At 39.8% G+C, this 14,743-nt stretch overlaps 1 pseudogene; it reads right to left on the reverse strand.

Annotated features, from left to right (window-relative positions):
• Nucleotides 1–1,346: 1,346 nt before the first annotated feature.
• LOC110160601 (E3 ubiquitin-protein ligase RNF14-like) lies at nucleotides 1,347–14,703 on the reverse strand (annotated as a pseudogene).
• Between the last annotated feature and the right edge of the window lie 40 nt (nucleotides 14,704–14,743).

Genomic DNA, 14,743 nt, shown 5'->3' on the forward strand with positions numbered 1-14,743 from the left:
GTTCCAACTTTTTTTGATCACTTCCACCCTCCTCTGTGTGCATAAAAGCAGTGTTGGAACACACTGTTGTACCAGACCCTCATGAGCATCAGGTCAACAGTATTGTACTGCACAAAGTAGTGTGTTGCTACAAAAATGGCAAGAAAAAGGCAATTAACAATGGAAGAGAGACAGACCATTATAACACTTAACATGTAAGTCTTTCATACGGGAAAATGCAAATCCAAGCTGTCAAGGTGTCAGTGAGTACAGTTTTCAAAAGGCACTCTGGGGGAAACTCACAGGAAGCACTCTGGCAGACTTAAGAGTGGTCGTAGAAAGCAAGGCTCAGTTTCAACTGTGAAGAGAAGACTTCAAGCTGCAAGTTTGACAGGAAGAGTTGCAGCGAGAAAGCCACTGCCAAGACATCGAAATATGACAAAGAGACCCTCCTGGGCCACAAAACACCACCAGTGAAGACTACTGAAGACTATTGAAGAAGGTGTTATGGACTGATGAATCAAAATTTCAAATCTTCGGTTCATCACACACAGGACCTTTGAGTAGGTGAGAGGATGGATCCACAGTGTGTGACATCGACTGTCAAACATGGAGGAGGAAGTGTGATGGTCTGGGGCTGTTTTACTGAATCCAGGGTCTGTGACTTGTACAGAGTTAGTGGCACACTGAACCAAAACAGCAACCACAGCATTTTGCAGCACCATGCAGTACCCTCTGGTATACACCTGGTGAGTCAGAGGTTCATCCTACAGCAAGATAATGATCCAAAACACAAGTCCAAGTTCTGCCAAAACTACCTCAGAAAAAAGCTCGAAAACACGGAGTGTCCAGCACAGTGTCCAGACTTAAACCCCATCGAGCTGGTTTGGGATGAACTGGACAGAAGAGTGAAGCAACTTACAAGTGCCACACATTTATGGAACTTCTGCAATAGACTTGGGAAGAACTTTTTGAACAATATTGGATTTCTACTGTAAAAAGAACGCGCCACAAGTGTATTCAGCTGTTATATCTGCCAAAGGTGGACACTTTGATGAGTCAAAAGTTTAGAATATGTTGTGGTCTATAAACTGATTCCATGATTTCTTTTTCAACTCAAATTGCTTACTTACTTGTTCTGTGCTTTCATTTCAGAGTGTAATGACACAATAAACTGAATAATTTTCAGTAAAAAGAAATGGGAAAAAAGTGTGGTGTTCTAAAACTTTTGACCGGTATGTCTTTATCTGTTTTTTCTATATATGGCTGAAGCAGTGGGGCAGCAGTTCTTGGTGCTGTGTGTGTGGTTCTGACCTGGATGTGGGTGAAGCAGTGGGGGCAGTTCTTGGTGTTGTGTGTGCTGACCTGGATGTGGGCAGTGGGGGCAGTTCTTGGTGTTTGTCTGACCTGATCCAGTCTGAGCTCAGCCAGTTCTCCAGGAACCCCAGAAATACCGGTTTGCCGAACCTCTGCTTCAGGAGATGCCGCCTCGCTTTGTACCCAGTGGAGTAATCCTCCCACAGAGCCATCCTGCCCTCTGCACACAACACACACACAAAGTGCACTATGTATATATTCTGACCTATGTTATAATTTAGTTTCCTTATCAGAAACATACCAAGAGTTGTGTTGTGTTTCATTCACACATATTTAACACACAAACCCTGCATATTTAGGATGAGTTCTTCTCTCAAAGAAGAGAACGCAGATACACAGGAAGGACGAAAAAGGTAACCTGTGGCTACCTAAGAAATCAGTGGCGAACCGTGGACCTGGACCCCGGGCCTTCACTAGGACCAACTGCTGGTTATCATGAAATTTTTGGGGGGGCACATAGGCCAAAATTATAAATATATATATGATAAAGATATGTATTATATACAGGCTATACAGTATTATATCGAATGCCAGAAACAGACAGTCATTTTGGTCACTATTGGTTGAACTATATTGATCACAGCACAACGCACAGTGAAGTGCAAAGATTACGCAACCTGAGCCACCGCTGAAACACAACCCCAACAACACAACGCAACACACCGCTCACAACCAGCCCCAACAACGTCAGCAAAACTACAATAAGAGGTTACGATCACAATATGAACACACAGCAACAGAGCCGCTCCTACAGCGCACAACCGGAGTAGCTCCAATGCACTCACGAGCTCATTTACGCACTATTTAACTATAACACAATTTAACGATTCACACTAAAGCACTATTTACCTCTGAGGCTCCGTCCTCAGATTTCCCCCAAACTAACGAAAACAAGCCTCTTACCTTCTCCAGAGGACTGATGCAGAGTGTATACTCTATCCACTGTCCTGTTGGTTCTGTTTCCAGTATGAAGACATCAAACAGGTCCCTAGTCCCGGTGTAAAGGTTTCAAATTACCGGGGGGTAATTTTTGAAGGGGGCAGTTTGAAACCGCTACACCCCGGTCCAGTCAGGTCCGAGACACAAGGTCCGAGAGCCGAGTGCACAAGCTGGTTGTAAAATTAGTCTTAATTTCACTTCCTACTTAAATCTAAAAATTACAGCCAGTCCATGTATTAGCACTAAGGCACCAGGTGGACTTAAGTCGTTTGCGCACTACGCCCACTCCACTTTTAAGCCCAGAATTGAGCTGGCAGAGGCAGATAGAGCAGCAAGTTACTGCCCCAGCCCCGGCAGCGCCTGCCCCGGGTCCTAGCGGTCCCAGTCGCTAGCCACCACCATTAGCCAGTGTGAGAATCAAAATAAGACCTGCAGCATAACACCGCGGCCAATTGCACTCATTTCAGCTTAATGCTTCTTTTCTTGCGAACACACTTTGACTTGAAGTTGAACTCGCAATAACTCCTGTAGCACACGGCTCTGTTGTTACCCATGCATTAGCCTGTAGCAGTAACATGCCACCAGTGGAGAGTTAGGGTGGGACAGAGAGAGAGCAAAGAGCCCGGCCCGGAAGATGTCGTAATATGATCCTGCCCATAACTCAGTAAAATATGATTGGCTAAGACAACTGTCAATCTCAAACTCATACCCATATTGCCTTGTATTGCACAGGCCTTCACTACAGGAAGGCGAAGGCCCTGCAGGTTTTCTTTAGTTCAGTGCCTGCAGGGGGAGTCACTGATTTACCCAGATACCATTGGAAGAAAAATTGTGATTGTTCCATTTCCATTCCATTATATTAACCCTTTGTTTCCCAAGAAATATTAGTCCAAGTTTTTAACAATGATCTAGAAATTATTACTAGTGTAGTGTTTATTACTCACTGAATAAAAATACTGAAAAAATATATTAGTAGTACAAAAATTATTTCAATATTTTTTTCTTGGGCTTTCCTACCTTGAAGGCCCTGAGCCCTCTATAAGAAATCATCCCGAGTTTGCGTCAAACATTTTGTATGTGGAGAACTAACAAAGCAAAATCCTGTTTGTTAAACAAGAGGTACAGAAGACAAACAGACTGAGCTGCACTTTCTTGTTGGACTGGCTTTATAGCAACATCACGTCTTGGTCGCTTTGCAGTGGAAGGTGTTTCTAGGCGAACAGCCAGTGCCTATTGCTTTGGTGTTGACATTTTAAATTTGTAATCAAGGTTGAGTGAGGGATCGGGATTTTGTTTTGTTGGCACAAAATGTTCACTGAAGATTTCTTAGGCGGTCAAGGGTTACCTTTTTTGTCTTGTCTGTGTATCAATACTGCCCATCACCTTCGCCTTCCACTATTTTTCAATTCCGTTCAAACAGCAGAACGCACCTTTTGTCTCTGGGATCTGTACGTAGGCTTCATGGGGCCCCTGTTGCCTCTCGTCTTCGGGGGTGGGGGTGTAGCAGGGCTCAGAGCCGTGGTAGGTTTTGTTACAGAGGACACAGAAGGCGAAGCTGCAGACGGAGCACTGGGCCATGGAGTTGGAGTCTGAGAGGACAGGAGAGGCACAGGAGGGCCGGGGGCAGTACACCACATCTGACACAAACACACACACAGCAGAAGAGAGTCAAGAGGAGGGAGGTACAAAGGAACAAGGATACTAATTGATTTTAAGATTTCATTGTTTGTTTTTAAAGCTTTGAATGGACTGGCCCTGTGTCAACATCTCAGACCTCATTCAAATTTACTCCACTGCGCGCTCTGAGGTCTGAGGGCCAGCTCCACCTCGTGGGACCTAAAACGAGACTTAAAATCAGGGGAGACAGGACCTTCTCTGTGTTCAGCCCCAAACCCTGGAACACTCTGCCCTCCCCATGTCCCAACAGCCCCCACAGTGGAGAGTTTTAAGTCTTGTCTTAAGACCCACTTTTATTCTCTGGCTTTTATTTATTTGACTTATTTACTGCTATTTTATGATTTTTATGGTTTTGCTTTTATTTGACAGGTTTTATTGTTTGAGGACTAGTACAACCACATTTTAGCAATTTACATTTTGGTTGTCTTCATTTTATGATCTCTGTGCAGCACTTTGGTTTTATTTGTAAAATGTGCTATAAAAATAAAGTGGATTTGGATTTGGATATCGAAATGATTTTTTTTTTTTAGATATGCAAAATTTTGAGTATTTTACCAGGCATAGATTCGAGAGTGGACTGAAGCAGGAGGCGGTCGTAGCGGCTGAACAGCTCTTCACCGACAAGACTCCTCACCTAAAAAAATGAAAATAAATTAGAGACGACAGTGGCGCATTGGTGGAGCAGTGGTTCCCCAACATCAAGGCCTGTGGATGGACCTTCTGAGAGGCTTTGACTGTAAAGAGCATTACAAATATAAGGAGTTATTACAATTAATGATTAAAGGTGCACTGTAAACCTTTCTGGTGGAGGGTCTGTCATCTGCTTGTCTCTGTGGAGATATTTTTGCTTTGTCTAGAATGTTTATGCCTTCGCAGCTTTGACCCAAACAGCATGGTGGGCGAGTCTGTTGTATCCAGCGCCACGTGGCTGCAGGATCCGGATGGCTGCTTGCCTACATTAGGTCAACTCAAATTCCCTACCCTCCCTGGTTGCAAGTCTAGTCATCTGTACTGTGTTTTGACTATGTGCTGATGTCGTGGAGGTGCTTTTTTTTTTCTTATTGGTTCTGTACTATTCCTCCGTAAAAGGGCATAGTATGAAACCACAGCCAAATCACGTGACCATTCTGAGGAAGAGCGCAAGGAGCAGTCCAAACCATCAGGGATGAAAACAAACTCTTGTTCTGAAAAAAGACCAAATGAACCTCACTGGACTAAAATTTCAGGGTAATTTTTTTTGTTTTTAACACAAAAAGTGTTATTTTAACAATTTGAAAGTTAAATGGGGGTTGGAGTTGGGGTTACTTGCCAGAGTTGATATGGTTGAAGTTAAGTCAACTTCCCCGAGTGTTAAACAGGCAGACAGTCTGGAATTTTGGACATTGGCTCACTAGGTAATGAAGTCCAGAGTGTTGGAGACGTGTGGAGACACTTTTTAAAATATTCCATCCAGTCCTTGTATTTGCAGAGGTCGCTGTTAGACTAGTGCATGTCAATGGCCATAGTTCTCTGTTTCTGCCACTCCTCTACCCACTCCACAAAACACCCCAAACAAATCTATTATTACACCAGACTGTCCATGTAAATGTCTCTGTCGATAGAATAATGTTTGAAATAAAACTAACCTTGCATCGCATGAATTGTTGCATGTTGAGGAACTATTTTCTCAGCAGCAGTGGTATTTTACTTTGCCAGTAAGATAGGTGCTTGGTGATATCAGTCCGCCGCTGCCAAGCTTTCTATCAGGAAGTACAACTCACTGCTGCTGCTCAGACAGAAATCCTTCAAATACAAGGTTGGTTTTACTTCTAAAATTATTCTATCAACACAGACATTCACATGGACAGTCGGGTGTTTTGTGGAGTGGGTAAGACTGTTTTTTAGTGGCAGGAGAACTATGACCATTGACATGCACTAGTCTAGCACCAGCGACCTCTGCAAATACAAGGACTGGATGGAATATTTCAAAAAGTGTCTCCACACGTCTCCAACACTCTGGCTTACTAGGAAATGAGGTCGTATGTCCAAAATTCTGGACTGTCCCTTTAATCCATAAATTTTCCCTTAGTGTTAATTTGGCTCCTCCCACCCACCACTTCAAACTCCTGTGAAAAAAAAAAAAAAAAAAAGTTTGAACCAGTTTTGTTCAAAATTTCATCTTAAATTAGCTAAAATAAAGTATAAAAATAAAACACCTCTGTGTGTTGTTTAGCTAACTTAGTATAACCCTATAAAGTGTTATCTGTTTACTCTCAAAATATTAATATAACTCTTGATTTCGGGGTTAAACAGGAACTTTGGGCCAGTCTTACTAAGTTAACATTTCCTAAAATGTTAAATTAACTCTAGAACAGACTGGACTCATACAAACCCTGAGAAAATAATAAAATTGATTCTGTGAGAGTCAGTTTTACATTCTAGACAAAGCAGTAACATCTCCATGGAGACAAGCATGCATCAAAACTGAAAATTTCCCATAAGCATGACAGAATTTGACATTTCTTGAACATTGTGGTATCAAAATTAGTATTTTGACTTTTCGTTAGTTTGAAATGGAGTTTAAAATGTGAGTATGGTGACAGCACTAACCTGTGCCGGTGTGGGGGTAGCTTTGCAGTCAGTCTGCGCACACGTCACATCTGTCACTTTTCCATTTTGGATTTGAAATTTACAAAAGTCTGCGAGACAACGACGACAAAAAACATGGCCACATTCGATGATCTGAACGCACTCCGAGCCGAGCCAACTCTCAAAGCAGACTCCGCATTCAAACTGCTCTTTGAAAAACGCCTTCTCTTTCTGAGCAGCGTCATGGATCAACAGCTGGGACATGAGCTTTTGTCCCGGAGTAAGAGAAAGAGGAATTTGTGCCTCCAATCTGGCAACCTCTGAGCCTCCTCCATCCCAGTTTGCAGCAGATTCCTCCAAAGTCAAATCTTTTTTCATCAGATTTGTCCAAGTTTGTACTGGATTCATCTGAGGGTATTTCCAACATATCAGTGATCTGAGCTTCCAATCTGGCAACCTCTGGAACTCTTCCATCAAAGTTTATAGCAGATGCAGTTTTTAATTTGTTTTCTTCCAAACTCAAGTCTTTATCATCAGATTTACCCAAGTTAGATCCATTTACTCCATCTGAATCTATCTCCAGTATGTCAGTGATTCCGAGAAAGCCTAAAGTCTCATATTTGAGGAACTGGGCCCAGGAGAAAAGCACAACAGCGCCCCCTGTGGTCTGGTACAGGTCAGTGAGATGAGCAGTGAGTGAGGACAGCTGAGGAAACAAAAGAGAACATTAGAAAATAAAAAGAATAAGTGCACGAGTATAGTTTTTATATGATACAGTGAGGCGTGCATGAGGTGACGAAACAATACAAACCTGACCACCTGTAGATGTTATTGCTTTGCACAGAAAGTTCCGTGTATATTAGTGACCTCCCTCAGTGCTGTCCTACTGTTAATGTTCAAATGTACACTGATGATGAGCTGGGTCTAGTTTTTGATGGACACTGGTGGAGCTCCGCATTACAGCTCATTCATAAGAGTCCCATTTGTCCCCTGTATTGGACTGGGACGAGGTGTGGGAGAGTATTAGCCTGTCCTCCAGGAATCCTGATCACCAACAAATCCATTATAATTGTGCACATCGGTTATATTTAACTCCCAAAAAACTGTATGTTATGAAGAGAATTACAGATTCCTTATGTAAATTATGCTCTTTAAGTCACATTGGCACATTTAAACATATGTTTTGGGAGGGATTTCTAGAGGCAGGTTTCATGTAAACTTTCTTTACCATTTGATGTTCTAGTACCCTGTTCACCGGACGTGTTGATATTAAATAATCTCTCACAGGTCAAACTTAAAGTGGCCAAATGAAGGATCTTGTTGTCAGGCCTCACGGCAGCTAAGAAAATGGTTTATCTATCCATGCTTGGTCGTTAATGTTTCTGGATATTGCCCAGTCAGAATTTTCTATAGCCAGGGTGCACAGGGCCAAGAGTGACACAATTACCCTATGGCATGTTTTCATCATGCGTCTCCCAACAACTTTGTAGCAGACCTTAGCTTGGGTGAAGCTTTGGACTGGGGTGGGAGGTTGTTGTTGTTTTTTTTTTTGTTTTTGTTTAAAAAAAAAAAAAAAACTTGGATTGTGACTATGTATGTATCGTATGCAAACTGTACTCGTGATTATTTCAAGAATTACAGAACTCATGAATGTACAGTCATTGATTTAGTGTGATTAAGCAGCATTTCAATAAAAAATAAAAGTTGATAAAAAAAAAATGTATTTGTTTTTATTTACCATTTGTGCCTGTCTGACTTTAATACAGTTTAAAGTTCTGTTCAGATGTCATTATTCACAAACAAGACTAACCCAGATCTTTCCCTCTGTTGTGGATGTTTGTGACAGGTGTGGGGTGTGTGACCTTGTAATCTCACACATATGTTTTTTCTTTGCCCAGCCTTGACGACCTTTGGCAGATTTACTTTAATACGTTGTCCAAGGTGTTGTCAAAAACAATGTTTCTTTGTATGTAGCTATCTTTGGTCTTCCAGAAGACTTCTCTCACTCTTAAATTTTAATTTAATTAAAATTTACTTTATTTAATTTTAATTCATTTTTAATGTATTAAATTTTAATTCATTTTAATTTAATTAATTTATTATTTATTTTTATATTTATTTATTTATTCATATTAGTAGTAGTATATTTTTTATCATTCTATTACTATTATATTGTATGACGCTACTCATGTTTCTTGACTGATTTGTTTTTGTTAGTTAACTTTACAAGTTATGTTTTATCTGCATAAAAATGAAAAACAGTGTGTGTACGTGTTGTTTGAATGACATATCTATATGTGTTTGCACATGAATAAAAACATATGAAACCTAAATGTATGCTGATGATACTGTGTTGTATGGATTTGCAAAAACAGCTGCTCAGGCTGGTGAACATCTGAGTCCGGCCTCACAGCACGTCTCAGAATGACTTAGAGGGTCACATTTGACTTTGAATGTAAAAAAACAAAAAAAAATTGTTTCTCTTTGTTTTTCGTGTGTACACAAACAAAAAAACTGTGACTTTGAAGTGACTGTTGGCTGTTTGAATGTTCTCATTGTGAATAAAGTTTAAAACCTTGGCCTCATACTGAATGAAAATGTCAAATTTTATCAGTCACACAAAATTCTTAGCGGAGAATATTAAAATTATTCTCAATTACTTTCGTTTTATACGTAAAGATCTAACGCTCCAGACTTCAAAACTACTCATGAATGCAATGATCTTCGCGCATCGATCTTATTGTATCACCTTGTGGTCCCAGGCCTCCTCATCATCCACACTGAAACCTCTGTTCATTTTACAAACTGACCCTTAACGGCCTTGACAAAAAGCCCAGACACCAGCACCACTGCAACATTTTAAAGAAACAGAACTTAAACAGAGCATTACTCACTGGAATATTGTGGTAAGTTCTGTACCTGCTTTGGGGTGAGCCAGGAGCAGCTGAGCGTGAAGGCAGGAGGAGAGCATGATGGGTAATCCTCAGGCAGGTCAAAGGTAAGGCACAGAGGCGGGAGAGAAGTGATTTCGTAATTGCTCAGTGTGTCATCTAAAAGATAAACAAAGATCTGATCATAAAAGTCTGATACATTTGGAAAATATGGTTCAGGCCTGTCACAGTAATTACTATAATGATGTAGTGTTTAATAAATAAAAGATACACAATCCTTCACAACCTTTTGATACTTTCATGTTTCATACAATGTTGACATCCTCTCAGATAAGGGACAAGAGACAGTTGTTTTTTTATTGTCTTGTACTATTTGCCTTTTGTACTATTTACCATTTGCACTAGAGCCACATAAAAAAGTGCCTTCTGTTCTGCACTAAACTATCTGCTGCTTTTATTACTGCTCCTAATACTTGATCTGAAATCATAATAGCAGCTGTTCAATACCTTCAGTGAACATGTGAAACCACTGGAGGTGGCAAGAGGTGGAGATAGACTTCAGAAATGAAATCAGAGAGAAGCTTTCTGGATTCATAAATTAAGAGCATGTGAACATCCTGGTGTGAAGGAGGACTTTGTCTTGCTTTTTATAAATACTTTTTATAAATATATTTTTACAAATTACTTTTTTTTTCATTATTTGTATTTGTATTAAAAGATACACACACACACACACACACACAGACATCTGTGTGTGTGTGTGTATTTATTTGTACCGATTTCTTTTTTGCCTGTGCCATGTCTTGTGCTGAATGTCTTGCAGCTGTCCTGTTTACCTCTAATCAACATCTGTCCCTGCCGTTTGTTGCTGTGTATTTTAAAAGCCACGCTCATGCCTTACATTTTGAACTAAGCTCTGATGAAACATGTTGGCTTTGCCCCTTTAAATAAAGACCTTTTAACTCTACTTTTCCTCCTGCAACATTTACTTCTTTGGAGCGCCTGGATTTCATTGTCAAATTTTTTTTTTTAGTTTTTTTTTTCCAAGAGCACCCTCTAGCGCCCCCTACCTTTTCTCACTGATTGGAACACCTGTGAGGAACTTGAACTGCACTGTACACTAGTGTTTTTTTATCTTTATTTATTTATGGTCACTGTAGTGGTTAGAGATGATGTCATTTGTTGTGTCTGTTCACATAAGGGTCCAATCAAGTAGTAACGGAGGGAAACGGGCAGATTTTTTACATTCAAATAGCTCTTATTCAGAAACTAGAGGGACTATTGAAATAAGTAAGGTAATGTATGAAAGAGTTACACTCCAACAAGGTAAAGTTAAACCTGTGATATTCTTTCACGTTGTTGACAAAAAAAAATTTAAAAACTAATGTCGGTAACGGAGGGAATGAAATATGCAGCATATTTTGGTCAATAAATCCAAACAGTGATAACTCTTGGTTCTCACTTACATATCCATAACAAACTGGTTTGAAGATTTGCTTCATATAGTTTTCTACCATATGGTACAAGATTAGATTGAAAAAACCTGTTACTTTTTGAGTCATGAGATTTTTTATTAAGAAAGGTCATGGTAACGGAGGGAAAAGTAACGGAGGAAAAATTGTGCAAACAAGTAGAAGGTGCAGGATTTTACATCGTTTGTCGCTTTTTTCTTCCGAATACTTTAATATTACTTCAAAATGAAAGGAAACTATTTCTATAAAATATGTCAGTCCTTCCTTTTAACATTTTAAAATACATGTTTTTTGAAAAATCATGTACCTTCATCAACAGTTCAAAGATGGAATAACACAAGATATGATGAAATACATCCATTTATTGACATGATTTGCAGGTCTTTGAAATTTGGGAAATAATTTTTGTTCCATGTTTCATACATGGTCTGTTTAAAACATATGGAACTTTAGAACTAAAAATGGTACAGAAAAAAACTGTTTCATAAACTAGAGTACATATGTATCTGTTGAATACATTTTTATATCAGATGCATTAACTTGAATTTTTGGCCTTGCTGTTTACTTCTGCTTGACCGGGCCCATAAATGTTGTCATTTAATATTTGTCTGGTCTTGTCTACAAATGTGACAGAGAAATGTAATTTTGATTTCTTTGTATGATCAGTACATGTGAAGAATTTATAATAAAGCAAACTATGAACTTTGTAAAACTTTGGGGCAGGAGTGCTACTTGGATACAAAAAATGTGCAGAATTGTCCTTTTGGTGTCTTCAGTGAAGGGACCAGTCTCAAATACAAAGTACAAAAAACTGAAGCACTCAAAAAGTACAAATGATTAAAAGTCTTTAATAGCACATGGCAGATAAAGTTAAAATCACAACAACGTGTTTCAACCCTTCGGCCTTCATCAGGGCGAACTGCAGATGGAGATCACAGTGCACATTTAAAGTTATAGGTGGAGGTCACATGTTCACAGTGGGTTGGTTCACAGTCCCCTGGTGCATGATGGGACATGTAGACTGAACAGACTTTAGTTACAAGCTATTTAAGTTCAAATATAATACAAGATATAAATAGTACAAATCCCAACAACCAGTACATAGAAAGATACATAGTATCATCTTGTACTTTTTGAGTGCCTCAGTATTTTTTTCTACTTTATATATGAACTTTGAACTTTGATAAAGCAGTTTTAAAGCCTCCAGAGCATCAGCGTTGACTTGTTGCACATGAAAATAGAACATTTTACAGAAATCAACTGACTTTATGTCATATTTAAAATGCAAAACTTTTCCCAATTCTCCATTGACATGAATGAGATTCCTGTTTAACTGGAAGAACTCACTGCAAACAACAAAAACCTGCATTTTAACAATGTTCATTTGAACTTCTTCTATCTGTAGTAAATATTATTGGTCTGAAGAATATTGTCATGTGAATCTCAGAATGATTAAAAATGTCCTTAAATTAGAAAGTCATGTGACTGAAATCCACAAACAGAGGCTTATTATTACAACACATTCATTATACTTATACCTGATACTGCAGACAGCACGAGTCATGTTTGTGCTTGTCTCCATGGAGATGTCATTACATCCTCGATAATGTTCCAAAATATGGCATTAAACTTCTCTTTTTCCATGAAGACAAACCGTTAATGCCAATCAGGTCTGTTACAAGTCAGATCTGTGGCGAAGCGACTCCTCACACAGTAAAATAAGAATGTAGAAGAAAGCAGATTTTCACAAGCTCTTGTTCGACTTAAAAAAAAGAGAATGAATTCCAGACAAAGTAATGCGAGCAGAAAAAAGTTGCAGTGTCCCTTTAATGTCCTGATGTGTCAGCCAGTGACAGCTTCACCGTTACCATGACAACGGCAGTACGGCTGTCTGGGTACCACCTGACTTGGGACGTGCGCGTGCACCAGGAAGAGAGTTCAAAAGCGTCGTAACGTGGATGTGTAATTTCTTTAAGTTACTGTTTAAGTTACGCACAAAGATTGAACGCCGCAACATAAACATGACACACTTTTTAGGCAAAACTAGTGCATAAACGATAACAATAGCTGAATTAGTTTATTCTTTTACCTTGTTTTAGTACGACAGTGAAGTGCGCCGGGAGCTCCACGCACACTCGGAACTCCCCGGAAGACTTCGACTCATTCCGGACAAACTCCTCCGGATCGAATATGCTGACAAGAGCGAGGATTTCATCTTGTTGTTCATCCAAATCTGAGCTCATAACGTGACAAAAACTTGCTTCAAATGGTTCAACTGTTCCGCATGAGCCTCACATGTGCATAAAAAGCCGGTGTGAGTGTTTGTCCTGTGCGCTCAGGTTGTGGGGCAGTAGAGGCGCTCCTCCCGTGACGCGCGCGCTCCAGTTGACTCATGTTTGTGATGTAAGAGTCCAATAAAACCAGTAACAACCACAGACTGCAAAGAATCAGAATAAAAACACACACACAACTATAGTAACAACAATCTGATAGAAATGAGAAAGACGTCCGTACACCATCACCACAACAGAGACTACTTCAAAATGAAAACTAACTTACTCACACACTAACCAAGTAACTAAGTAACTATAACTAAGGAACCATAAGTAACTAACCAAACAAGTAATGAAGTAACGAACTAACTAATTAAGTAACTAAGTAAGTAACCAACCACCAACTGACTAACCAACCAAGTCACTAACAATAAATAAGGAACTATAACTCACCCACTCACTCGGAGTCTGAAGTGTCAGTTTGTTTCTCTTCACATGGAGATGATACATCAGAGAAGTGATCAGCAGTGGGTGGAATAAAGTCCATTACAGGCAGTGTTGAGGAGTAACAGATTACATGTACCGGCGTTAAGTAATCAGAGTACAAATTATGAGTAACTGTATTCAGTTACAGTTACTGTTTCAATGAGTGGTAATTGGATTACAGTTACTTTGCTGAAATAAGTGGATTACAAGGCGGTATTTTCCTGTTTTCACATTCTGTGCTACATCCCATTTATTTATATTTTATTTATTTATTAATTCCACTCATTGCCGGAAACCCACACAGAACACGGCAGTAGGAGCGATGTAAACGTCATGTTCACGTTGGCGGAGTCAGTCACACAATGGACGAGTTCGAAGAGCCAGTAAAACAGAGGCAGCAGTGCTGACATCTATGGCATGTTTCTCTTTCAATAAAGGCAGTCTGACTAGAAGCACTGCCTTTTCAGCCTCAACTTGTAAACGAGCAGCAGCAATAGAAGAATTTAAACTTTTCATGACTAAATAACTGCTTTTTACAAAGTAAAATTAGTTCAGTGAAAGTTCAATAAAGCTGAACAAATCTTTTGTAAGCAAATTCTACTGTACACTGATTGAAGAAAATTACCCTCCTTTACTTCATTCCCTTACGTTAGTGTCCATCTCAATCAGCTGAAGTCCGTAGCATAGATCTGTGTCCAAACTTTCTACACGGTCAGTCTGTGCAGTGTCCTTCACCACAGCCACCTCTGCACATGCTCCCATCTCTGTCCTCGTCCAAACCAATGCCACTTTGCTGCCTTTCCTGTAGCAACCAAACGCAGCTCTCAGAGCCAGACTGCAGTGTGGTGAGTGGTGCCAGTCAATCCACTTCAGCTTGTTGTCTTCTGAGGAGTCTTTTGACTAATACAGGGGCAGCCACGAGGATGCAAATTTTAAAAAGGTATTTCTGACGCGTGTTTCCATAGAAATGAGCCCAAAACTCCAGTAAAAGCTCAAATATTCCTTTAGTTTAGCATGAGCTGTGAACACACGGTCAAAAGACTGCTCCTCATCAATCTGCAACACCTGTATTGTCTAACTA

Source organism: Boleophthalmus pectinirostris, unplaced genomic scaffold, assembly GCF_026225935.1.
Source record: "Boleophthalmus pectinirostris isolate CB_2022bp ecotype Guang Dong unplaced genomic scaffold, ASM2622593v1 HiC_scaffold_7, whole genome shotgun sequence".
NCBI lineage: Eukaryota > Metazoa > Chordata > Actinopteri > Gobiiformes > Gobiidae > Boleophthalmus > Boleophthalmus pectinirostris.